Source organism: Cnephaeus nilssonii (genome assembly GCF_951640355.1).
Source record: "Cnephaeus nilssonii genome assembly, chromosome: 16".
NCBI lineage: Eukaryota > Metazoa > Chordata > Mammalia > Chiroptera > Vespertilionidae > Cnephaeus > Cnephaeus nilssonii.
Window position 1 is genome coordinate 10,282,088 of NC_137087.1, and position 24,635 is coordinate 10,306,722.

Sequence of the window (24,635 nt, forward strand, 5' to 3'; positions counted from 1 at the left end):
GAGGTCAAGTTGTACTAAGTACTACTGAAAAAAAATAAAGAGGACAAGGCAGAGAGGGAAAGAGTTGTTACATATATGTAGTAGTCAGTGACATTTAAGCAGCGCTTGAAGCAAAGACATTCATCAAGCTGGGACCTAGGGAAAGTTTTCAAGGCAGTGGGAACATAGAGGGGAAAGTCCAGGAGGTGGTGGAGCCCTTGGCATGTTTGGGGAACAACAAGGAAGCTGGTGTGATTGGAACAGAATGATGAAGATCCAGGTGGCAGAAGAGAAGGTCAGGTGGTCGCAAGGGGCAGGCCATTAGGGCTTTTAGGTCATGATAAGTACTTTGCTGTTTATTCTGAAAAATACTAAAGGTTAGTGTACTTCCTCATTCTTGTTTTCAAAGGAGAAATCTGGCTCCTGTAGGGAGAATGAGCTTTCCAGGCAAACTCCAGAGCAGGGAGACCTGGAACAATGCAGAGGCTTCTTGCATTGTTCAGGTGGGAGATGGTGATGGCTTAGAGTGGGAAAGAGTGATGGAGGTGGTCTCACATGGTCAGATTCTGAACTTATTTTGAAGATAGAACTGAGAAATTTGCTGGTGGATTGGATGAGGTATGAGAAAAGAGAAAAGAAATCAAGAAGACTCAGATTCTATAGTCGGTCTTGAGCTCTATCATGGAACTACTCAGGCTGGGAGGGAGAGAGAACAAAACTCAAGGTCTTCTACAACCTAAGTGGCTTCGGATGATTTCATATTAATGCTATAAGCCTTAGTTTCTTCAAGTCCCTAGAACCCAATCCCCAAACACTATATTAACGACCACAAAAACAATTAGTGATCTCAGTAATACAAGTAGCTAACATGGTACATACAAAGGCCACACCTTTTGTCTAAATGCCTCACCAATGTTACTTTCATTCTTACAACCTGCCAGGCCCATGTGTGATCTTTCTTTTACAAACGAGGGAGCAGCAGCTCAGAGAGGTAGCAGAGCTTGTCCATACCACACAGGCAATCAGCTCGCACTCCTGGAAGCCTGGCTTGAACTTGGGTCCACAGCACCCAGGCTGCCTGCTCCACTGATGCTAAATGCTTCTCTGCACTAAGGGATTCGGTGTTTGTTCCTCCCACCAATGTGGGAGGGGAGGAGGGGCGGAGGAGGCTGGCTGGATTCTTAGGAGAACCTCTAACACTTGGAGGAACAGCAGGTACCTGCTGTCTGTGACTCTAGAGCCATAGCAGGACTGGCCACTTCAGCTCTGCGGCACTTTTCTTTGAGGTCAGTATCACAAGATGTTAGTCTGCTTCTTCCTCCAAAAACAGAATTTCATGCATTTTCTTGTTGCTTTTCTTTTTCAGAGACGATGAAGTATTCATCAGAAGGCATGCTTTTGCAACTCCTAAGTGCTTTCCGTTCACCAGCAAATCCAATTGCTTCATGTTGAGGAGGAAAGAGAACAAGTGAAAACCTGGCTATTGTTGAATCCTCAGAGAAATGAAAGCAAAAAGAGAGAGAAAACCCCGCTATTTCAAAAGTAAAATCAGACTGCATTTGGAGGATAGCAAGGAAAGAAAAGGGAACTTATTATCAAATAATAATAAGTTGGTTTCCTTTTGTTTCAACCGCACTTTTATGATGTTGCAATATAATTCCCAACTGAATGTTTTTTCAGGGATCTTTTGCGTTTTTTGTTTGTCTTGTCTTTTTTGTAGTTTTTGTTTTTGTGTGTGTCCTGATTTGGTTAAAATCACAAAGGAGTTAAATCAATTCTTTATAAACTACCTTTAGAAAGGCGGAGATTAAAGCAGTTCTAGATATCAGTGCACAGAACTTCTCCATACGATGGTCCTTGGGCATCGCAGATGGAGAAACCATTACTCCCATGGTGAGGGCAGCTGCAGGGCTAGCTCTGTGCCTCTATAAAGGGAACAGGCAGGGTGCCTAATAGCAGCTGAGGGTTGATGTCTTGATTTCTAGAATATTAAGGGTGCAAATGTGTTGAATACCCACTGAACACCCATCCAGTTTGACTCATGACCAGGCATTCACAGGCTAATCTTAATTTTCAGAACTTGCACCAGAGAAAGAGACCTCTTGCCATTCCCATTTCAGAGAAGAGGAGACAGTGTCAGACAACTGAAGATGTCTGAAGCACATATCTAATATATACAGGAACTTGGTGGGATATACACTCATATCTGCATGACTCCTACTCATGGTGCTACACACTGCAAGACCTTCCCTTAGCATCATGACCCCCCCACTAACTTCTCTGTAAAACAAGAGTCTGTATTGCCTGAAAGGATTAATTGTAAATAATATGTGTAAAGGAACTAGTATAGTGCCTGGCATATTGTAGAACATTTTTCTTAAAGGTTTTATTGGTGCATGTACCATCAGAATTGTATGAAAGAAACAAAACCAGTATGATGGAGGTATTTATATTACAATATTATATGAATTATACAAATATAGTATAGTAAGGTTTAAAATTATATTATAATGCATATATGTATAGGTGGCATTCATATCCTATCTAATAATAGAGTAATATGCAAATTAGACGTCACTCCGCGACAAAAATGGCGGCCCCCATACCCACAAGATGGCGGCGCCCAGTCCCCTCAGCTAGCGGGTCCTCGCCAGGGCGATCTGGAAGCCGCCTGGAGTCGGGGGAGGACCAGGGCCTGACGCCATGGCGATTGGTAAGCCCAGAAGCCTGCGGAGGACCAGGGCCCGTAGCCGTGGTGACCGGGAAGCCGCCTGGAGCTGGCAGAGGAGCTGGGCCTGTTACGGGGGCGATCTGGAAGCCGCCAGGAGCCGGCGGAGGTCCAGGGCCGTCGCCCCAGCGATGGGGAAGCTGCCTGGAGCCTGCGGAGGACCAGGAAGCCGCCTGGAGCCTGCGGAGGACCAGGAAGCCGCCTGGAGCCTGCGCAGGACCAGGGCCGTCGCCGCAGCGATCAGAAAGCCGCCTGGAGCCTGCAGAGGACCAGGAAGCCGCCTGGAGCCTGCGGAAGACCACGGCCCGTTGCCATGGCGATCGGGAAGCTGCCTGGAGACTGCGGAGGACCAGGAAGCCGCCTGGAGCCTGCGCAGGACCAGGGCCTGTCGCGGTGGCGATCAGGAAGCCACCTGGAACCTGCGGAGGACCAGGAAGCCGCCTGGAGCCTGCGGAGGACCAGGGCCTGTCGCGGTGGCGATCAGGAAGCCACCTGGAGCCTGCAGAGGACCAGGAAGCCGCCTGGAGCCTGCGGAGGACCAGGAAGCCGCCTGGAGCATGCGGAGGACCAGGAAGCCGCCTGGAGCCTGCGGAGGACCAGGAAGCCGCCTGGAGCCTGCGGAGGACCAGGAAGCCGCCTGGAGCCTGCGGAGGACCAGGAAGCCGCCTGGAGCATGCGGAGGACCAGGAAGCCGCCTGGAGCCTGCGGAGGACCAGGAAGCCGCCTGGAGCATGCGGAGGACCAGGAAGCCGCCTGGAGCCTGCGGAGGACCAGGAAGCCGCCTGGAGCATGCGGAGGACCAGGAAGCCGCCTGGAGCCTGCGGAGGACCAGGAAGCCGCCTGGAGCATGCGGAGGACCAGGAAGCCGCCTGGAGCCTGCGCAGGACCAGGAAGCCACCTGGAGCCTGCGCAGGACCAGGAAGCCGCCTGGAGCATGCAGAGGACCAGGAAGCCGCCTGGAGCCTGCCGCAGGACCAGGAAGCCGCCTGGAGCCTGCGGAGGACCAGGAAGCCGCCTGGAGCCTGCGGAGGACCAGGAAGCCGCCTGGAGCCTGCGGAGGACCAGGAAGCCGCCTGGAGCCTGCGGAGGACCAGGAAGCCGCCTGGAGCCTGCGGAGGACCAGGAAGCCGCCTGGAGCATGCAGAGGACCAGGAAGCCGCCTGGAGCCTGCCGCAGGACCAGGAAGCCGCCTGGAGCCTGCGGAGGACCAGGAAGCCGCCTGGAGCCTGCAGAGGACCAGGAAGCCGCCTGGAGCCTGCGGAGGACCAGGAAGCCGCCTGGAGCCTGTGCAGCACCAAGGCCGTCGCCGCGGCGATCGGAAAGCCGCCTGGAGCCTGCAGAGGACCAGGAAGCCGCCTGGAGCCTGCGGAGGACCAGGAAGCCACCTGGAGCCTGCGCAGGACCAGGGCCGTCGCCACGGCGATCGGAAAGCCGCCTGGAGCCTGCAGAGGACCAGGAAGCCGCCTGGAGCCTGCGCAGGACCAGGGCCGTCACCGAGGCGATCGGAAAGCCGCCTGGAGCCTGCGGAGGACCAGGAAGCCGCCTGGAGCATGCGGAAGACCACGGCCCGTTGCCATGGCGATCGGGAAGCTGCCTGGAGACTGCGGAGGACCAGGAAGCCGCCTGGAGCCTGCGCAGGACCAGGGCCTGTCGCGGTGGCGATCAGGAAGCCACCTGGAACCTGCGGAGGACCAGGAAGCCGCCTGGAGCCTGCGGAGGACCAGGGCCTGTCGCGGTGGCGATCAGGAAGCCACCTGGAGCCTGCAGAGGACCAGGAAGCCGCCTGGAGCCTGCGGAGGACCAGGAAGCCGCCTGGAGCATGCGGAGGACCAGGAAGCCGCCTGGAGCCTGCGGAGGACCAGGAAGCCGCCTGGAGCCTGCGCAGGACCAGGGCCGTCGCCGCGGCGATCGGAAAGCCGCCTGGAGCCTGCAGAGGACCAGGAAGCCGCCTGGAGCCTGCGCAGGACCAGGGCCGTCGCCGCGGCGATCGGAAAGCCGCCTGGAGCCTGCAGAGGACCAGGAAGCCGCCTGGAGCCTGCAGAGGACCAGGAAGCCGCCTGGAGCCTGCAGAGGACCAGGAAGCCGCCTGGAGCATGCGGAGGACCAGGAAGCCGCCTGGAGCATGTGGAGGACCGGGAAGCCGCCTGGAGCATGCGGAGGACCAGGAAGCCGCCTGGAGCATGTGGAGGACCAGGAAGCCGCCTGGAGCCTGTGCAGGACCAAGGCCGTCGCCGCGGCGATCGGAAAGCCGCCTGGAGCCTGTGGAGGACCAGGAAGCCGCCTGGAGCTGGCAGAGGAGCTGGGCCTGTTACGCGGCGATCTGGAAGCCACCAGGAGCCGGCGGAGAACCAGGGCCCGTCGCCACTGCGATTGGGGAAGCCCAGAAGCCTGCAGAGGAGCTGGCCTGTTGCTCGGCGATCTGGAAGCCTCCAGGAGCCGGTGGAGGACCAGGGCTGTCACCGCAGCGATCTGGAAGCCGCCAGGAGCCGGCGGAGGAGCAGGACCCCTCGCTGTGGTGATCGGAAGCCCAGGAGCCTGCAGAGGAGCTGGGCCCAGCGCGTGGCGATCTGGAAGCCGCCAGGAGCCAGCTGAGGAGCAGGGCATGGAGTCTTCCTGATTGTCGCTGAGGCGATCGGGAAGACTCCAGTGCCAGCAGAGCAGGGCATGGCGGCTTCCTGATCTCGGCAGCTGGGAAGCCGCCAGACCCTGCAAAGCCGGGCCTGGTGGCTTCCTTAGTGCGGCAGTGGCAGGGAAGTCCCCAGACATGGCAGACAGAGCCAGACAGCAGGGCTTGAGGGCTTCCTTAGTGGGCAGTGGCGATGGGAACACCCCCAGGTCCCGCAGACAGAGCCTGGACAACAGGGCATGGGGGCTTCCTTAGTGTGTCCATGTCTGGGAAGCCCCTAGGCCGGGCAGACAGAGCACACTGCAGGGCATTGGGGCTTCCTTCACATGGCACATGGCGGCAGCAGGCAGAGAGTGACAGCAGGGCATGGGGGCTTCATCTCCATGGCTGCAGGGAAACCTTCAGGCCCCGGAGAGAGCAAAGAACCATGGGGAGTGGGCCTAAGCCATCAGTAGGATATCCTCTGAGAGCTCCTGGATTGTAGAGGGTGCAGGTTGGGCTGAGGGACCCCGTGCACGAATTTCGTGCACCGGGCCTCTAGTATATATATATATATATATATATATATATATATATATATATATATGTGTGTGTGTGTGTATGAATATCTGCAGTCCACATGCAGAATTTCTTCTGTCTCAGAGTACTTCATTCTTCCCCTTGACATCTTTCAACCGATTTCAGCTCAAGCTATGGAGGATAATCTTCACTTAAAGCCAATTGATTGTATATATTAACCACATCTACAAACTACCTTTAGGGCACCACCTAGATTAGTGTTTGATTAAATAACTAGGTGCTATTGCCTAGGCACGTTGACTCATGAGGTTGTTCATCACACTGTGCAGCAGTAGGAAACTTGCCTGAACCATTTTATCACATTGATAATCAAAGAGCTACCCTATTAGTATTTTTAGATTATCTTCAAAGGGGGCATGGGAACCTATGAGGTAAGAAGCACTGCATTTCCTCATCTGAACATTTTTCCTAAAAAAAGTAACTATTGGAGCATTTGTTCTATATTGAATTATTTTCAAAATGCCTGAATTCAGTGTTTTCTTGGAGGCAAATACTTGTTCAATTATTCATAGTACTACTTTCTAAGAATAATTAGATTACCTGCAGCCTACATCAGCTAGGAGACTTTAGTGCCAAAATATGAGAATTTATAATGCTTTATGTGCATTTTTCCTTGACCAATCTAGCCTGTATTTGGAAGTGGGAATAGGCTCAACTCCGAAAGCAGTTTATGGAGCGTGCTTTATGTTGACGGGGATTGAAATTGTGACCAGAGAAAGTCTTACTGACAAGTTGACATTTGAATAAACATCAGAAAGAAATGAAGATGTCAATCAGACATCTGGGCTGAAAGCATTCCGGGCAAAGTTCCCCTGTTAGGAGCATGCCTGGTGTGCTGTGAAAAAATGAAGAAGGGTGGGTTAGAGGGGAATCAATGAGAGGAAAGTGGGAATAAATGAGGCCAGATTGATAGTCTTGTTGTTAACCAGATTACTTTTCAATCATACTCTCTTTCCTACTTCCTTGGGAGGATATAGTGCCTTTCCCCAATTTTGTTGACTTGGCAATGTAACTAGCACTGTAACCAAGTAGATATGCTGCTCAGATCTCCCTCAAAGGAGCCTGCTTCAGGCAGCATAATGGGACCGAGAGCTGCCAGTGCTGTCTCCCTGATTCCTCACCACGTTCACTTCTACTGGGTTGTTCTTAGCCAATCACTGAGCATTGCATGGGCACTGGTACCACTTATAGTAGAATGCATGCCCCCTTGTATAGCAACTTTGGGTCCAGGGTTACACATCGGCTTAGCTAAAACTTTCTTAGAACTGCCCTGCAATCTAAGATTCTCCCTATGTATTTATTCTGCCTTTCCCCTCTCCATTTACAGTTTATCAGACCTGCATTGCAAGTCTGCACGGAAAGTTCTTCCCACACATAGACCTCCATTCCTTTATAGCATCTGTTTTTTAGGGGATCAGAACGGATACAGTTGGCTTTGCTTCAAATTGTTATATTGTACTTCCTGTACATTGATTTTGGCTTCTCATCTGCTCATGTTGCAGGCATTGACCAAAGACAAGGAGGACATGAAATAGAACTGGGCCCAATCTGTAGCTTGAACCAAGTGCACTTGAGCCTGGACCACCAGCGACCATCCCACAGCCATGAGCATAGATAGTTTTAAGCTATTGATATTTGGCATTGTTTGTGCACAGCATTATTGTTACAACAGTTAATTGATACACATAGTAAAATTTTGGCTTTTTTTTTTTCTAAAATAGATGAATAGATGAATAAAATAGAGAGCTTGAAACACAAGATGACCTGATCTGAATGACTCTGTTTTAGTAGGTTCACTCTTATTACAATGTTGATAGGAGATGAAAAGTGATAAAGGGAAAAAATGGAGAAATCTACTATTGGCTAATGAAAGAATTCAGGCAGGAGATAATGGTGATTTTGACTAAGATGGAAAGAAGTGGTAGAAATTAAGATATTCTTTAAAGATAGAAAAGACAGGATTTATTGATGGGATGATGTATTTATTCTCCCTATGTGTGCAATAAAAAAGAGAAAATGGTGACACCAATGGTTTTGGCCTGAACAATTGGAATGATGGAGTAGTCTTAACAGAGAAAAGAAACAATCTGAAATCAGGCTGTATAGACCCTTGAACTTCTCAACTGCAATCATCTGTATTGTTTCTACATCACCCTTCAGCCACCATGTCCCACAGTTGTTTCCTGAGCCTTGCCATCACTAATTAATATGTCATTTCTAGAATCTAGAATTTGGGTAAGCCCCACACTATCTCTTATTTTTCAAATTTACTGAATCTAGCACTTCAAATAAAAAATATTTCAATATTATCAGACATTCCAAATTTTATGCTACCAACCTCATAATCTTTTTTTCTTATAACAAAGGACATAACACTTCTTTTTCTTCATCTTTTTCAGGACACTATGCTTCTTTACTATGAAAACTCCCAATATAAATTTTCCTCAGAAAAACTCACTCACCTGTTAAAATCTCAGTCCTGCTGATCTGCATAGCTCACAGCCAAGGCCAGCTTCTCTTCCATGCTCAAGCCCATTGCTCCTGCAATTGTCCAATCTATCTAATAAATTTCCACTTTCTGCCTTGCTACTGCATCATTTCTATCAGCAGACAAATATGCTTAAACAGGTCCAGTATGAAATATCTGCTCTTCTCTCCAGACATCCAGGATGCCCCATGGATAGGGGATAGAGGTCAAACTAACTACATGAAGAAGAATGGTCACCACCCAGATAACAGCCTCACACACAAAGAGACCCAACTGCAGTGTAGGGACCACTGGTCCTTATTGTCCAGGCAACAGCCCTCTCCTGCCACTAAGTCACTATATCTTTCAGGTCAGCCTGTTACAACAGTGATGACTGTGACTGGTTATAGAAATGAACCCAGAGCGATAATATTACTTACTGATGCCATAGATTATTGGACCTTCAGCTGTCATATCAGTAAAAGGGGAATGATAATGTAACATAATCTAAATGACTATTGTAAATATTAATTATCCTCATGCACAGAATAAACTCATTTAATTTTAGGAATATCTATAGAGGATTTACTGAGTTTAGATTTCACCAGGATCCATGACCCATAGCTAGTGATTATGCAAAACATAGATCCAGCTTAACTTTGGGAAACATACTGAAATAAGTAGATCAATCTAAGATAGAGAAAAAGACAGCAAATGAAATATAGATATCCGCAGTGACAGATGGATAGTATAAAATAAGAACCATGTTCTCAAGAAATATCTCATTGACATGTAATCAGACCCAAATTTAAATATGGATTCAAAATAACAATTAAGCTTCTGTTACTAACACAAAACAAAAATGTATAAACATTATGACTAGTAGATGAGACCCTTAGCACATATACAGAAATTTACAGCCAAGTAAATAAAATAAGATCTATAGAATTAGAGGTTTGTTTGTGTTGGGGTTTCATGGCCAATTTTGACTTATTAAAGATATGAAAGGATTATTTAACATTAAAAATGAATTAACATACATCTTAATAATAAATTAACAGAGTTCAAAATTAAAAAGTATATAACTGTCTCAACATGGATAGAAAAAGTGGGAATAAAATAAAATTTCCTTCACATTATAATGACAACCAAAAATCTACAATAAACTTCATGCTTAATTTTGAGACTGTAGAACTATTCCAATTTTGAACAATTTAGTGATCATCTTAAAATTGAAAATATACATATCCTAAAACCCATGCACAAGTAGCCATTGCTTCTTAATAACCTCCAAAAAATAAATGCAATGTGGCAGGTTTATATGACAGAGTACAACGTATCACATAGAGAGCAATCTCAAAACACAGTTTAGGAGAAAAGATTTAGTCAGTTAGGTCTAGTATAATGTGAATGGTGCCAAACTATTTTTGAGTGTCAGACCATTATTGCTATGCAAAATGATATAAAAATAGTAATCTATGATTCCCTTATTTTAACTATGGTAAATTTATAGTGTCATATCTTACCTAATAATAGACAAAAATGTAAATTGACCATACCTCCGCTACACCCACAGCCAATCAGAGTGAGTATGCAAATTAACCCAACAAAGATGGTGGGTTAATTTGCATATGCAGGCACGGAGCAGCCTGGAGGGGCGGGATGCCTGCTATGAGGGGGAGGGGGGGTAGCAGAGGGAGCTACAGGAGCAGCGCTCCAGCCAGAAGCGAGGACATGCTGGCTCCCGAGCGGTTGGGAGTGAAGCCAGGGGAAGGAAGGCCTATTCTTGCATGAATATCATGCAACGGGCCTCTAGTATAAATATAAAGACAGAAAAATTTTTATATTGCAAATGTGAAAAGTTTTTGAAACATTTTGATACATGTAATATTCTGAAATGAGGATTAGCAAACTTTTCTATAAAGGACTACATAATAAATATTTCAGTCTTTGTAAACCACAAATGGTTTTTCTCACAAATTCTGTTATTTTTTTCAATCAGCTAACATGCTTTAAAAAAATCTGAGCAGTTTTTGCTGATCCAGTGTAAGGATACACAATAATCCATTATGGAAGTTGTGTCTTTGGATGGAGCATTCAACATAGTTACTGTTTTGTTCTTATAAGGATCTCTAGGGTTTAAATTGGGAACTATCCATAAGGACATCTTCACAGAAAAAGTGTTCAACACTCATATTAACTCCAAATAGATAACTATTGCCCCTTAGTGTCCAATATGTCATACAAAATTCAGTTGATTTCTAAAATTAACATCTGAAAAATATAAGGTAAATTTTTAGAATGTTAACCACTATTGTTACTTCAGCCTTATGGAAGTTCTTTCTCTACCACCTTCATTCTTCCAAAACCCTTCATCTGTCCAAATTTAACAGAGCTGAAGACTTCCTTACTTGCATCATTGTAATCTGTTTTCATGTCTCTTTTACAATGTTTTAATCATAAAAGAGAAAATAACAAATATTGATGGTCAGATATACTTAGATTTTTTATCCTTCCATGAAGAACTTACAAGTAGAATCTTGGGGTTTATATTTTCTAAAGTTGTTAAACATGTGTGAATATACCTATTTACTTGAATAAAGTAATTGATTATGCAATATACATATAGAAAACATTTAGGAAATTATTATTTAAATTACATCCTGTGGCCATCAGTTCATCTCCACACCACTAACAAGAATGACTTATTTTTGCAATGGAGAAAGAGAGGTATATTTAATATCTACCAAATATTTCAGAAGATTTATATTTGGATTCTCATTTTGCCATCATTAGAGCTCATCAATTTTACACTATTAAGGAAAACCGTATGTGACAATTGAGAATACTGAGTTTCTAGGAGGTTAAGTAATTTAACTGAGGTCGCTTAGCCTCTCTGAGGTCCCTTTCTTCTCAACTCAGCATCAACAAAATATTCTAAATCTAATTAAAGTTAAGAAGGTGAGTGGTGGCAAAGTAAATTTGATTCAGCCATGTGTTTAGGAAATATTTAACAGTTATTGACCTGAAGGTTCTTTTTCTTACACTAACCAATTCGCTGGTTCTCCTACACCAACTTGGGTGTTTGACAATTCAACTATGACACTATTTGGAGTTAGGCCAGCCTCCTGGGTTAAGGGTTCAGATCCACAAGATTGTCCCTAATTCAGACAACAGCTGCAAATGGAGTGCCCAAGCTACCTACATTTCTGCCTGGCCAACTACAAATTCAGGGGTTCCCACACCTGTACCCTCTCAGATTTGATAATTTATTAGAACAACTCACAGAACTCAGGGAAGTGCTTTACTTAATATTATTATTTATTATAAAGAATGCAACTCAATTTATTATAAAGGATGCTACTCAGTTTATTATAAAGAATGATGCTGGAGGGGCAAGTCCCTAAGGGAGACTGGAGTCCCAAGCCAAGAGGGTTCTTGACTTTGAACAGGAGAGAATTTATGATGAGCCAGACCAGAGATTAAACTGGAAGCAAGTTTATTGAGCAGAGAGGATAAGTGAGAAAAGCCACTCCACAGACAGAGTAGTGGACTCTCCTCACAAGAGAAGAGAGACCCAACCATCTCTAGAGGTTAAGCTTATATCTGTTTGTAGTTTCTATGAAAAATTGCTGGTATGGGGAAATGAAGAGTGGAAAAAAACACACGTTGGGATTAACTTTAACCTTTACAGGGTATACTTTGTGGTCTGTTTTTCTTTCATGGTGTGAGTAAACGACAAGTACGGGATCTTCGCGGGAATTTTCTTTGTCCAGAGGCACCTCATGGTCTGCTTGAATCTCTAGTCAGCTGAGTTCTGTGTCAGGCAGCCCAGAGCAGGCCTCTGACTGAACTTTGTTTGATGCTAATTAATTTATATAGTTCTCATGCCCCTCTCCTATGTTAAGGGTACAACAGCCAAGTGGAAGAGATGCATATGGCAAGGTATTGGGAGAGAGAGAAGAGCCTACAAGCTCTTTCTAGGTGCAACACCCTCCTTGCATTTGGATGTGTTTACCAGCCCAGAAGGCCCCTGAACCCCATCCTGTATTCTCTCTCTCTCTCTCTCTCTCTCTCTCTCTCTCTCTCTCTCTCTTTCTCTCTCTCTCTTTTATGGCGAGTTCATTACATACACAGGCTTGATTAAATCATGGACATTAGTGATTAGAATCAACCTTCAGAAGAGGAGCTGGAAACTCCATCTAACCCTCTAATCACATGGCTGGTTTCTCTGGAGACCAGCAGCTTCCATCTCTCCCCGCCATCTCACTCTGGAGTATATGTAAATATCACATAAAATTATTATCACATCAACTACAAATGATATTAAAAGGGTAATATATAACAACCAGGCTGGATTGACTCCAGTAAAATAAGTTTGGTTTAACATTTTAAAATAAATCATTGATTTTGTATCCTACAACTTGACTGTATTTATTTTTTGTTTCTAATATATTTTTGGTGGGGTCTTTAGGTTTTTCTATATACAGAATCATGTCATCCACAAAAAGTGAAAGTTTGATTTCTTCCTTCCCTATTTGGATGCCTTTTATTTTTTTTTTTTTGCCTTATTGCTCTGGCTAGGACATCCAGCACTATGTTGAATAAGAGTAGTGAGAGTGGACATCCTTGTCTTATTCCTGATTTTAAAGGAAAAGCTTTCAGATTTTCACCATTGGGTATGATATTAGCTGAGGGTTTATTATATATGAACTTTATTATGTTGAGGTATTTTCCTTCTATTCCTATTTTATTGGGTGTCTTAATCATAAATGAATATTGTATCTTTTGAAATGCTTTTTCTGCATCTATTGATAAGATCATATTATTTTTATCTTTTTGTTAATGTAGTGTATTACATTGATTGATATGTGTATGTTGGACCATCCTTGTACCCCTGGAATGAACCCCATTGTGATGTATTATTTTTTGGATGTACTGTTTGGAAATTGTTTCAATTTCCTCACAGCTGATCAGTCTATTTAGATTTTCAAATTCTTCCTAATTTAGTCTAGGAAAGTTATATGTTTCTAGGAACTTATCCATTTCTTCTACCTATTGAATTTGGTGGCATATAGTCTTTCATAATATTCTAGTATGATCCTTTGAATATCTGTGATGTCTGTGGTTACTTCTCTCTCATTTCTGATTTTGCTTATATAGGTCTTTCCCCTTTTATCCTTAGTGAGTCTAGCTAAGTGTTTATCAATTTTGTTAATCTTTTCAAAGAACCAGCTCTTTGTTTTATTCATTTTAAAATATTCCATGTCCATGGATTGGAAGAATTAGCATAGATAAAATGGCCATATTATCCAAAGCAATATACAAATTTAATGCAATCCCCATCACAAACCCAATGTCATTTTTTTAAAGAAATAGAAAGAGAAGTCATCAGATTAGTAAGGAACCACAAAAGACCCTGAATAGCCAAGGCAACCCTGAGAAAAAAAGAACAAAGCTGCAGGAATCATGCTACCTGGCTTTAAATTATACTATAGAGCTATGATAATCAAAACAGCCTGGTACTGGTAGAGAAATAGACACACAGACCAATGGAACAGACCAATGGAACAGAATAGAGAACCAAGCTCTAAAATCACATGGACAGATAATTTTTTACAAAGGAGCCAGAAACACACAATGGAGTAAAGATAGTCTCTTCAGTAAATGGTGCTGGGAAAACTGGAAAGCCACATGCAAATGAATGAAACTGGATTACAGTTTGTCTCCATGTACAAAAATTAATTAAAAATGGATCAAATACCTATATATAATACTCAAAACAATAAGTTACATAGAAGAAAATGTAGTTACCAAACTTATGGATCTTGGTCATAGAGAAAATTTAAGAACTTGACCTCAAAGGCAAAAGAAGTAAAGGCAAAAATAAATGAATGGGACTATATCAAAGTAAAAAGTTTTTGCACAGCAAAGAAACTGGCAACAAAACAAAGAGGCAGCCAACCAGATGAGAGATGATTTAATTTCCTAAATATATAAAGTAGCTCCTACAAAGATTTAATTTCCAAAATATATAAAGAACTCATAAAACTCAACACCAAACAAACAACCCGATAAAAAACTGGGCAAAGGACCTAAATATACACCTCTCCCAAGAAGACACATGAACAGCCAATAGATATATGAAAAGGTTCATACTCACTGGCAATTAGAGAAATGCAAATCAAAACTACAATGAGATATCACCTTACACCTGATAGAGTGGCCATTATCAACAAGACAAACAATAACAAGTGTTGGAAAGGTTGTGGAAAAAAGGGAACCCTCATTCACTGCTGGTGGGAATGCAGACTGGTACAACCACTATGGAAAGTACTCTGGCAATTCCTCAAAAAATGAGTAGAACTACCATACGACCCAGCAATCCCTCTTCTGGATATATATCCAAAAAACTCAAAACCATGTATTCACAAAGATATATTCACCCCTATGTTCATTACAGCATTATTCACATGGCCAAGACATGGAAACAACCAAAGTGTCCTGCTATTGAGGACTGAATAAAGTAGATGTGGTACATAAACACAATGGAATACTACTCAGCCATAAGAAAGGATTAAATAGGGCTATTTACAACAATATGGATAGACCTTGAGAATATTATGCTAAATGAAAGAAGTCAGAGAGAAAAAGCTAAGAACTGTATGATTTCACGAATATGTGGGATATAAAACTGAAACTTGTGAACACAAACAGCAGTGTGGTGGTTGCCAGAGGGACGGGGTTGGGGGAAGAAGGCCCTAATATAAGGTGACAGGAGAAGATTTGTCTTTGGGGGATGGGCACATGGTGCAATATACAGATCTTGTAACACAGAAACCCATACCTGAGACCTATATGTTCATGTTGACCAATCAACTTAATGAATTAATATTAAAAAATAAAACAAATCAATAAAATTTACTGCATTAATAGGATTGAGGAAAATTAGCATAATCTCATTAGCTGCCAATAAGATGTGGCATTTGGTAAAATTCAGAATTCCTACTAAGACCTATAGCAAATATTCTTACTTTTGAAATGTTAAAGACATTATTTGAATTCAGAAATGAAGCAGAATACACATTTTACCACATTTAATGTACATTCACTTGGAAAATATAGATGGTACAATAAGACAAGAAAAATAAATATTTTTAATAAATAGAAAGGAAGAAACCTCTCATTATTTTAATAATTGAATATTCATAGAGATTTTTTAAAATCTGCATAAATATGTATTACAATTAATCATGGCTTGTAGGTGGAAAATCATGTCAAAATCAATTATATATCTATATAAACAACAAATATTTAGAAAAACCATTTTAAATGCTTTTTGTAATGTTATTAACATCTATTATTAAAATGTTGAATTCTGTGTGACATCTAATGATTTCAGTAGTCATGTTCCTGTGACTCAGAAATTACACTGCTCTTGGGAAGTCGTTATGTCCCCTCAGAAATGAGAATGTCACTGTTTGAAAACAGTAAGTTAGAGAATCAACTGAGAAGCCTCTTTGAACTACCCAGGACTCTAAAACTTGCCTTCCAGAAACCCTAGCAGTATAAAGGATAGAGGGGATACATAACTTTTACAGGGAACTATTCCAGGACTGAATTTTTATTAAATTTCAGAGCCTTCCAATGTGAAGTCTGTGGGCATAAGCACAGGGACCCAAGCTCCTGTGAGGGTGCCAGATAAAATCAGCATGGGGCATCACTTGTGCTGTTCTTTCAGGTGCAACCTTCTTGAATTCCAAATATAAAAAGGAAATAGGAATATATGAGTCAAGTGAGACCTCCAAGATCCAGGCAAGGCCAAGAATAATGTTGCACAATTTCTCCTTATCATATCCAAATATTGCTGCCATTGAATATATATTCTTGTAATAAAATTAATGATTTGACAAACTAAAATAGCCCTGGAAAGTGAGAAAAGCTGTGCCTTCCTCCCAACCGGTTGTGGGATAGCAGAGCTGTAATCATAAATGAGACGTCCAGTGAGGGTTCTCAGGGGAGTCCTTTATCAGAGACTGCCATGTCACTACAGCAGCTTGTCTGGGGCTTTCAGGACTGTGGGTCTTAACGTATGTCTTGCTATATGAAAGCATCTGAACTTGTTTCTCTTGCATTCAAATGTTGCTGTACAATGTGAATGTGAAGTGTATATTTGCCATTTCATCTGTGATGTCCTTATAAAAGGGCATTTTAGATACTGAGGAAAAACCAAATTGTCTCATATCATGCCAACCTTGTTCATTTATTCATTCAGCAAACATGAAAGGAGCACCCACAATGTGCCAGCACTACTTTAGGTGCTAGAGATACTGCAGTGATTAACACACGACCAAAAACAGAGCAAAGCAAAACAACAATAGAAAACTCTGCCCAGAGATCTCAAATTCTAATGGTGGGAGATACCAAATTAAAGAAATCCTATATAATAAAAGCCTAATATGCAAATTGTCCCCTCGACCGGGAGTTTGACCAGGGGGCTGGGCCAACCGGCCAACTACCCTCAGCCCTTACCCCCAGCCGGCCCCACCCCAGCCCACAGAGGCAACAGGTCGCCTGGGGAAGGGAGCCCTCACCCCGCAGCTGGCAGCTACTAGGGGCCCTACCCGTGCATGAATGTTGTGCACTGGGCCTCTAGTATTACTATATTACCACATTAGCTGGGAACAATTCTACATCACTGCATAAGCGGTTTCTGTGATCTGCTCGTGTAAGAACGTTGCCTCCGAGTCAGATGCAGTCCAGTTGAACCTTATGGAAACTCAATCACTATGAACTAAAACAGGAAGCCTAACTATATCATAGCCTCATACACAGTTTATTTCCTCATGCCAACCATCAAAACGCAGTAAGTAGGATCATCAGGGACATTATAAGCCACACAGATTAATTTAAAAAGTAAATTTTATAAAGTCAGTACCTAATAATTAAATAAGCTTAAAACCATGACAGAAATGCTCGTGAGGAAGAAAGAATTTGACAACAGCACGCATTAACGTTGGTAGAAAATGAGGCAAAATGAGACTGTGAAGGATTCAACTTCCCGCCTGTATGACTTTTCCCTGGGATGGTAGATCACTTTCCAATTTTGTGCTAGCCCTGGCTGCTTGGCCCTGTCTGCCTGGAGCCCGGTGGTTCAGGAGTCTGGCTCCTGTTAAAAATGTGTGTGTGACTTTCCCAGCCTGACCCCAGGCAGTACAAAGGATTTAGGCAGCAGGCCTCCCAGGCCAAGCCTAACCTCCTGGTGCATGGGAGGCACTGCAGTCTTTGCAGAGAGGTGTGGTCAATGGCTGGGGCACTTTGGTTGGTCGGACATTCCTAGCCCAGGCAACCTCATCCCTAGGCTCCTCATCTGAGGCCGTGGGCATAGGTTTTCTTCAGGTGCCTGCCTCTGCCAGGATCTCCTTATGAGAGGCAGAAAGGGGAGGCGAACCTTGAAGACACTTTCCCCGTTCAGACTCATTACCCGGTTCTTTTCCTGTCCTAATCCAACCCTCTTTTCCTCTCCCCAGACTCTGATCCAGAAAACTGCAGGGACCTTTGGTGGGGCTCTCTCAATAAATAGAAGACTCCCACCTGACACTCCACCAGGGAGTCTGTCATTAGAGGAAAATAAAATGGGGGAAGATGGTACTTTGTGCAAGTTTAGCCAATAGCTTATACTACCGCAGTAGGTGATTGAAACTGCAGCGCTGTCTTCATTCTGGCTCCTTGTTGCTTTAATGGGCTACTCCAACACCAGCAGGCTCTCCCGCTTGGCTGAGCTCCAGCAGCGTTAGGCCGAGCATCACTTTGGCACTCAGAAATATCTTTTTAGTGATGGGCACCTGCCTGAGCCAAGTTCCGGGTGACTGGCATCCTCACCTTAGATTACACAGGTGTCTTAGAGGATGGTGTGGGAACCAGCTCTATGGGAGTTAGGCTGCCAGTGCCACTGTCTTCCCATCCCACATCATCTTAGCTCTGCTTTCACACCTGTGTGTCTAAATTGTTCAGGTCTAGTGAGAATTCCCACCCAAGATTCCTCAAAGCTCAGCCCTATCCAAAGCCATACTCTTCTCATTAAGAGAACTATTTTGAAGAAAACAAGTTTAGTTGCCCAGTACTAGCAATAAAATTAAGCAAAAGGTGATGTATCAGGGAAGAAAGTACTAGTCTTACTAGTATATGATACCAGGCTCATAAAAATGATGTCTGCTTTGTCTATGTCTATAAAAATTATTCCATAGTGTCACCTAAGGTCACATAGGAGATGAGTGGTGGCTGTTAAGTGCCTTAGGCTTTATTAGATTCTAAGGAGTTTAACTCCTATGGATCAAGAAGTCCCGGCTACCGTAGCTACTCCTATAGTCTTCTAAGTATCCTAGACCTCAGGCAAATTCACAGATGAGAACTGTGGGAGGTTATTTTGTGGATGAGAGTAGTGAACCTTTTATAATTATTGTCACTGCACTAGGGAATAAGAACATGACTTCATTAAGGAGAGACCATTGGCTTTGGAGTCGAACACACCTAAACTAAATTCCTGGCTGCACCCCTCAGTAGAAATGTGACTTAGTCTAATTACTTATTGTTTTATAGCTGTAAGTCATTATTTTCATGACAAGTAACATGCCAACAGCACCTAACAGGGTGATTGTGGCTATTAAAGAAGTTAATGTATTTTAAAGTTCTAACCCCACAAATGCACGGGAGCAGAAATTCAACAAGAGAAGGGCACCTTCTCCTTAAAGAAAGATAGATGTGGAAGGACAGTGGCCAATCGTTGGCAGATACAACTACGGAAGCTTAGTTCAGTCTAGCAATTCTCAATGGAAATGCATTGATTTAGCAGAGTGGTATCTTTCACAAACCAAAACCAGGAAATGCAGCTAGGACTCAGAAGGGATTAAAAAAATGTGAAGACATAATTTATACAAAAAGGAGATGATGCCAGGAGCGGAAGGGTCTGAAACCTACTGTGGGTTCTTGGCTTTGCTCAGGAAAGAATTCAAAGCAAGACAGCATAGAGTTGAAAATGAAAGTGAGTTTATTAGTGAATCAGTGAGACAGAGACAAAGCAGATAGAACACCGCTCCCTATGGGGATTTACTTCTTTTATTGCCTCTCACTGGCTCAAGGGGTGGGGCATTCCATGAGGGGGAGGAATATTCAGGATCTTTCTGGGAAAGGGGTGGAGACTTCTCCGAAGAGCCCCAGTGGGCCATTTTTCATCCTTATATGGCTTTCCATTTCCAACAATGGTGGCTCTGGGTGAGTGGTTTATTTTGCTTATCTATGGCAATGAGCTATAATGAGGCTAGGGGTTCTGCAAGGTGAAATCAAGCTGGTCTCCGTGGGTTCTAAGCCATAAATCTGTTAGGGGTTGATCTTACTATCTCCTTGACAGTTTCTGTAGCTTTTATTTTGTTGTTGTTGTTAATCCTCGCCCAAGGATAATTTTCCTTTTTTTTTTTTTTTACAGAGAGTGGAAGGGAAGGGAGGGGGGAGAAAAATTGATGCGAGACATATCAATTGGTGGTCTCCCACACATGCCCCAACTGTGGCCAGGATTAAACCTGCAACCCAAGTTTGTGCTCTTGACTGGGACTCGAACCTGAAACCCATTATTTTGAGGGCCAACCCTCTAACCACCAAGTACACTGGCCAGGGCAGACAGTTTCTATAGCTGTCATTGCTTGCAGCTGTTCTGCCACATACCCTTCTCAGAACAAGAGCATTTCCTCCTTGGCTCTCTTCTTTTCTGGGGTTGCATGGCCTCTCAGCTGCTCTAAGCTCCTGGTTCTGTGCATTTTTCTTTGTACTTTAAGCAAAATGATGCTTTCAGCTGCACCAAAGTATCTTTTCAGTTCAACCACCTAGGGAGATGCAGCATCTCTATGTAGCTATAAATCTCAATCACCAGCTGGATGTAACTGGTGCAGCTTGGGTCAGACGTGCAGGCCTGGAGCACTGAATTTCAGCCAAAGGGGGTGGGCTATATAACTGTAGTAGCAGTTTTCCTGTGATTGCAGAATATCATAGGGAGGACATGCAAGTACTCTCTGCAACATGAACAGAGTGGAGGCGGAAGGAAAAATGGGCATCTCTACCAGAGAAAAGCCATCAGCATTTCATTTTCTAGTCATCTAATTCAGTACATATTTTTACCTTGGAACCTGATGAAAGGCAATGCGTGGGCCATGTCAGCAATGCACTGAAATAAAACAGATAGCATAAATAACAAAAATGCAGGGGTAGGATTTCTACATAGGAGAAGCCATTATGTGGTTAAAGGTGGGGCAAGGGGCTGCTTTGAAGCCATCTGTATATTTAAAAATCTGAGAAAATGCTAATTGTACATTTTAAGGAAGGATGGTTTGCCACTGAAGGAAATTGTTAAAACCCACCACATGTTTCATTCCATCCATTTCTTGCTGTGAAACTGAGTCTAAGGGCCTTGATACAACTATCTTCTAAGGGCTCTACATTACATATGTTGTAAAAATTATATATAACTAGAGGCCCGGTACATGAAATCCTTACACGGGGGGGGGGGGGGGGGGGGGCGGGGGTGAAGGGGTGAGGGGGAGGGTTGTCCCTCAGCCCAGCCGGCACCCTCTCCAATATGGGAACCCTCAAGAGATGTCCGACTGCCCATTTAGGCCTGATCCCGGTAGGATCGGGCCTAAATGGGCAGTCAGACATCCCTCTCACAATCTAGGACTGCTGGCTCCCAACTGTTCACCTGCCTACCTTCCTGATTGCCCCTAACTGCTTCTGCCTGCCAGCCTGATCACCCCCTAACCACTCCCCTGCCAGCCTGATTGATGCCTAACTGCTCCCCTGCCAGCCTGATTGCCCCTAACTGTCCTCCCCTGAAGGCCTGGTCACCCCTAACTGCCCTCCCCTGCATGTCTAGTCCCCACCAACTGCTCTCCCCTGCAGGCCTGGTCTGCCCAACTGCCCTTCCCTACAGGCCCGGACTGCCCCAACTTCCCTCCTCTGCCAGCCTAGTCACCCCTAACTGCCCTCCTCTGCAGGCTTGATTGCCCCCAGCTTCCCTCCATTGCAGGCCTGGTCCCTCCCAACTGCCCTCCCTGCTGGCCATCTTGTGGTGACCATCTTGTGGTGACCATCTTGTGTCCACTGGGGACATCCATCTTTGACCACATGGCGGCAGCCATCTTGTGTGTTGGAGTGATGGTCAATTTGCATATTACTCTTTTATTAGATAGGATAGAGGCCTGGTACATGGGTGGGGGTCGGCTGGTTTGCCCTGAAGGGTATCCCAGATCAGGGTGGGGGTTCCCTTGGGGTGTGGGGCAGCCTTGGCGAGGGGCCTGTGGTAGTTTGCAGGCCAGCCATGCCCCCTGGCAACCCAAGCGGTGGCCCTGGTATCAGGGATTTATTTATCTTCTATAATTGAAACTTTTTAGCCTTGAGCGGAGGCCAGGGCAGTGGGGGGAAGCTTGGCTTCCTCCATTGCCAGGGGCAACCCAAGCCTCCTGCTCTCTCTAGCTCTTTGGCTGCCGCCATTTTTGTAGGGATTTATTTATCTTCTGTAATTGAAACTTTGTAGCCTTGAACGGAGGCCAAGGCCAGCCAGGGTGGGCAGGAAGCTTGGCTTCTTCCATCGCTGGGGGCAACCCAAGCCTCCTGCTTGCTCCAGCTCTGTGGCTGCCACCATATTTGTTGGGTTAGTTTACGCCATCTTGTGTGCTGGAGTGATGGTCAATTTGCATATTACCTCTTTATTATATAGGATACACAATGAACATCTTTTCATATTTATATGATCAGGTTATAAAACATAAAATGTAATTGCTATTTAAAAATACATAAATATATACTAAATATTATAGAATTGTGTATATTGTAAAACCACATAAATAATAAACATTTTGATTTCTAAATATAGGCTTGAACTATAAAATTTACATGAACTTTCCAGAATATTCTCTGTAATGTACCATAGTTCTGAGGATCTAAATTTTCCCTTCATTTTATGAGTTTTTGTGTATTCTTTACAATATTAAGAACATATTCTTTATTAGTTAACTAAATTTTTTAATGTTAAAGGTTTGTATAATCTTATTTTTGCTGTTAATTAGACTTGCATGTGATTTTTTTTAAAAAAACTGTATAGTTTTTTTTAAAGAACTTGCTCTTTGATATTTTTATTTTTTTACTCAATATTTACTCGCTCACTCATTATGTCCTGCCGTTATCTTTATTGGTCCCTTGTTCGTGCCCTCTATATACTGCTAAAGTTGAAGGATATATTGTGCCTCAGGCACCTTTATTTTCCTGCTCCCAAGTCATGTCTCCAGAATAAACTCTTGATGCAAAGACTTGAGTGGTGTTGGCAGCTCTGTGATTCATGTGGTGAGGGAATGGCCACCTTGCCCAGGTAGGGCCACAGCTGCCCACATTGCCAACTTGCTCTGGCACCATCTGCTTGGCTGACCCACTAATCTGCCAGCCAGTTTTTGTGAACACCAGAATTGTTTCCCGTTGGATATTTCTTGAAACATCTCTTTACATCAATTAAAGACTAAAGAACAGATGGTGACTTCTTGAGACAGTGAAGGATTTAACCAATTCATTACTGATACAGGGAACAGTGGTAACAACCAATTAAGCATCACGTGCTCGGTTACTTTTCTTTTAGGTTGTCAATTTCCAGTATTAGGAGATTTCAGGTTCAAGACTGAACATATGCTTCTCGGCTTCCGATGATGGAGACTTGTCAGGATGCCCGGGAAGTCAGCAAGCACAGGTATGTGTGTCAGTAATGTCAAGGTCAGGCCTTACACCAATGAAAATGATGTTCATCACCATTCAGGTACCAGAACAGCTCTAAGGACACTCAACAAAACTTAGTGACTGTGATATATATGAGACTATGTGCCAAAGCGTAGCACTGTGCCTGGCACAAGAAAACTCGGCAAAGAGTAGCTGGCATTATACTGCCAATGACAAAATTCTAGGAACTGAACAGCAGTGTTGTTGACCTTGTCATTCATTTGGCATACTATTGGAAGAATCTGCCTATATTTCTCTAATAATTTTACCACATTCATAACTCTATTTTCATGACTGCCTTCTCTCTCTCTCTCTCTCTCTCTCTCTCTCTTTCTCTCTCTCTCATTCTATCTCTCTCTCTCTTTCTCTCTTTCTCATTTACAACTCAAATTCCTCAAGACAGAGACTCTGATGAGGCATGTTCTTCATTCATTGTCAGAGCACACCCACTGGTTACTCTTGTGCCAAATTACTCCTTAAACTGGCTCTTAAAATGGACCCATCACTACTCTTCTTAGATTCCTGATGCAATCCACCCTAGCCAGGTTAACAGAGTCGAATGACAGAAAATGTGGGAAATTACATGTGAGGATCACCCTGGGACGGACTGCTTAGAAGAGACTGGTGGTCCAGGGCACACTGAGTTTTATAGACAGGGATTAATTTTTCTTTTCCTCTGGAAACTGGTACTTTTAATAGTGGGTTCAAATCTTTAAACATCTGTCAATGAACACAAAGCAATTTGCTTAGGAAGTAGCTGAGTGATGACCTCCTTAGAGCCTTGGGAGCCATTTGGAAAATTTGCAATGGTTCACCAAGAATTTTCTCACCACGCATGCCTCCAGGTCCTTGGAGCCTGGCTGAACCACACCAGCTCATTTTGGAAGCAATCCAATGACTAAGTAAATCCTCACCCATTCCTGGCAGGGTAAGACTAGGTAGCAGGAAGATTAGAAGGTACCAGTAGACAGACTTTAGTTCAAATCAGTGTTCCGTCAGCAACTAGCTGACATGTCCCTCGCCTTCTCTGAGGTACAGTTTATTCATCTGTAAAAAGTAGGTTGCTATGTTGTTTATGAGATACAGTAATGCATACAAAACACCTGGCACAGAACTTGGAACAATAAATATTAGCCCTTTTCCCCTAGGAGCCGCCCTATTCTGAGCTTGCTCACTAGTTCTTCTGGCCTCTGTTTACTGCTTACACAGTGGTGGGCTCTTCCAATTTTTTGATTTACCAGGTTCAAGTGTAGATGGAACTCTGCAGAGATATGTAGCCACATTTTACACTGAGATGCTGGCACTGCAGCTTCTGCTGGTAGAAGTTGGCACGAAGAGCAGCAGAGGAGCAAACTCCGAGTGACTCGTGTGATTGTGGAGGGAACCCAGGAAGCCTGGGCCAGGACTGGTGGCATCAGGCCCTGGACCAGACATGATGCCCCACATTGAGG